Raw genomic sequence first — 3,268 nt, 5'->3', positions numbered from 1 at the left:
TAGTATTAAGCAGTCTCTTTTATCTTTTAACTGCGTTGGCCAAGTGCAATGTTCATATCCTGTGTATATATAGAACATGTAGGCATGGTTTCCTATATATGTATGGATTAATGAGAATAGAAGGGGAATGTGTTCATACATTCATCATCATCACAGTAGATAATACCTACACGTCGTATTTATTAATTTGTAATACACACAATCGATGAAAATAAGTAGACAACAAAAGGTAATACTATATATTATTTAGGGTTATCATATTATTTAATTTGATAATTGGCCATACGAGCAATTCATCACTTTCCCCACTAGCTACTAAATTGTAAGAGGCTCACACCCTAATAGATTTTCTGTTGACTAGATTGTGATTTTGGAGGTGGAACACCAAAGTGATACTTCGAGAAGTGCTAAATAATGTTTTACACTTGGGTTATGTATTTAGCTTCAAGATGTACCAACTATTCTAATTAATTGTAGGAAAAATTGCACTTTGCACTTTAAAGGTTTGATGTTTGAAATACATTAATTCATGTAGTTTTAAGAATAGAAAAATAAGATTATTAAGTTACGAATCGTTACACCATTAACTCTTCCGTTAGGTTAACCTTTTGGTAAAGAATTATTTTCTGATGTCCAGGTTTCCACATGTTTAGAACAAATCAGATCTAAACAGACAGGGTATTTTTGATGTTCCAATTTTCCAACAAAAGTGTGCTCCAATTCGTACAGTCCTACTCTCAGTCGAGGAACGGCTGCAGCCTTAAAAGAAGATGTACAAGTGAGCATATTGTTCATTTATTCATAATAAATAAGCTTTTGGGATCCCTCGAAACAGAAACCAAATTTTTGTGATGAGTTCCTCCAACTGTACCGATTTCACCTTTGATTTCCCTCGCTTCTTCGAAACAACTTTCTCTTGTCTCTTAACCGTAACAAAACACAATTTCTTTGTAAACAGCTCCAAAACTGCCACTTTCGAACTCATCCTTTTAGTGTTGCATCTTCAAGCTGAGTGTATGAAAATGACTGTAACTCTTCAGCCAATCCCACTTTGCTATACCCAAACAGCTTATTGTACCTTTTTCTTGGAAGGGAGCTTACTGTAGCTAAAATTAAAATTAAAATTTTTAATTTTGAAATGATTTCTGACCGCACAATGAACGGTTACGATCACGGGATCCCTAAGATCCCCAGGAAAAGGATCACTGGATCCTTTTCCCTTTTTTTCGATGCACATATGCAATAGTGGCCAACAGGATCCTCTCCGGATCGTTTTGGTGAGGATCCTCTCCTGGGGATCTGTGAATCGTGTCTGTTCGTCATACATTGTGCGGTCAATTTTTGTTAAGTACTATTTATGTTTATTTTTAAATAATAATATTGAAAATGATTTCTGACCGTACAATGTACGATGAACGGACATGATTTACCAATCTCGGAATCCTCACAAAGAGGATCCGGCGAGAATTCGGACTCAAATAGTGGGGTCTCCTAAATTTCCTTGGCAATATTGGAGCACATTATTCTTGAAACAAACAATATCCTTGATGAGTCGATTTCATGTTATATATTTTACCTTATTCTTAGTATATTTTGGTAATTATATTGGTAGAATATTGATACTTTGTTATGTATTTTCAATGTAGGACATTCGACTTTCTCTGAAGCAAAAAGTGATCAAACGGATGAATTTTGGAGTGATTCCAATTGGAGGATGTTCTTGTGCCTTTCAAGATGATTGTTCAAAATTCCAGATTTTCTACTAGGCCGTTTGACCGTGGCAATGAAATTAAGGCCCAACGCGCAGCTTTCTCAGATTGACGTTTCTAGACGTTTTGAGTAGTTTGGAGGTCAAGATAGTATATTTTGATGAAGATTCCTTTTGAGAACTTGTAGGGGACGTCTTCGGCTTTAAAAAGAGACCTTTTGGGACCAAATCGGAGTTGATTTGGTCAGTCAAAAGTGTGATTTTCTGAGAACTCCGAATTCTAGTTCAAATAGGAAACCTTTTATTTTCTGTTTTATCATTTATGTTTCCTAGTTTTATTCTAAGACCTTTTGCTAGGAGGATTTTAATTAGAGTAGTATAAATAAGGCTTGTTAGCCATTAGGGTTCTCAACACAACAAAAGGGGGGAGAGCGCAATACTTTGGCTTTAGAGAGCCTTGACGATTCAAGTTTATTTTTAAGGTGTTTTCTATCCATATTCTTAATAATATCTTGTTTTATGGTTGTTAGTAACTAGTTTCGTTTGCTAGGGTGATGCCTTGAGCATTAGCATGAATATGTAGTTTTTATTTAATTGCTTATGAATTTATGCATGCAAGTTTTGAATTATTAATCATTGTGCTTTAAACTATTTATTTGTCTTAGTGATTCGTGACCATTAGGATATTTAGAAAAGTAATTTGATGAAATTTTGGCATAGGGCTGTCCCTAAAATTGGCGCTTGCCTCTTCCTCCTCAATTCTTTCTACTACTTCCTTGTTCGTCAGTAATCTTTTGTATGCATGTATGAATTTGTCTGTTTGGCTTCTTGTGGTTAATATGTGTAACTACTTAGGATGGACGACACGTCTTAGGAGTTATATGGTTTTTCAAAAGGTTTTCACAAAACTTAATGAGTCTTACATGTTCACATTCGATTTGGACGCCACGGACGGGTTGCATGTTAGATATATATTCTATGTTGGAGGTTCTAAGTAGGGCATACTTTAGGAAAACCTAACCTTCAAAATATGCATGTGTAATTCATAAGGAATTAGAAGAACTACGTAGGATTGTTAGGGTGATGGCTGAAACCTAGGTTTTACAAATTGGCTTTCTTTAAATTGTTCTCTAGTTAATTTCTTTAATCATTTTATTTTAAAATTCGTTTTTATTATATTAAATTCTAGAATCAACATTTTCCAAACTTTGTTTTCAATAATTAATTAAGAGTTGGTTTTAAACATAAATTATTCATTCAATCCCTGTAGAGAACGATCTTGCTTGAACCGTTATACTACGACAATCTTGTACTCTTGCAAGTATTTTTAAGTGTTTTTATCCCTACTTTTGCAGGTGGTAAAATCCCTATCAATCCTCACTAGTTCTGATTTGTCTTCACTAATATCCCTCAATTTTTTTCACGTCAGCATATAACCAAACTGCCCAACATAATTAAGGGTCGATGCTGCAACAATTTGTAATTTTTTGGGGGTTTCATTTTGCTATTTTTAAACTGCGGAAACCAGTATGTGCTAATTAAACATTGAGGGAACAAAGT

This window comes from Pyrus communis, chromosome 8 (assembly GCF_963583255.1).
Source record: "Pyrus communis chromosome 8, drPyrComm1.1, whole genome shotgun sequence".
Classification (NCBI taxonomy): domain Eukaryota; kingdom Viridiplantae; phylum Streptophyta; class Magnoliopsida; order Rosales; family Rosaceae; genus Pyrus; species Pyrus communis.
The sequence above is the reverse complement of the archived record's forward strand: the minus strand, read 5'-3'. Positions refer to the sequence as shown.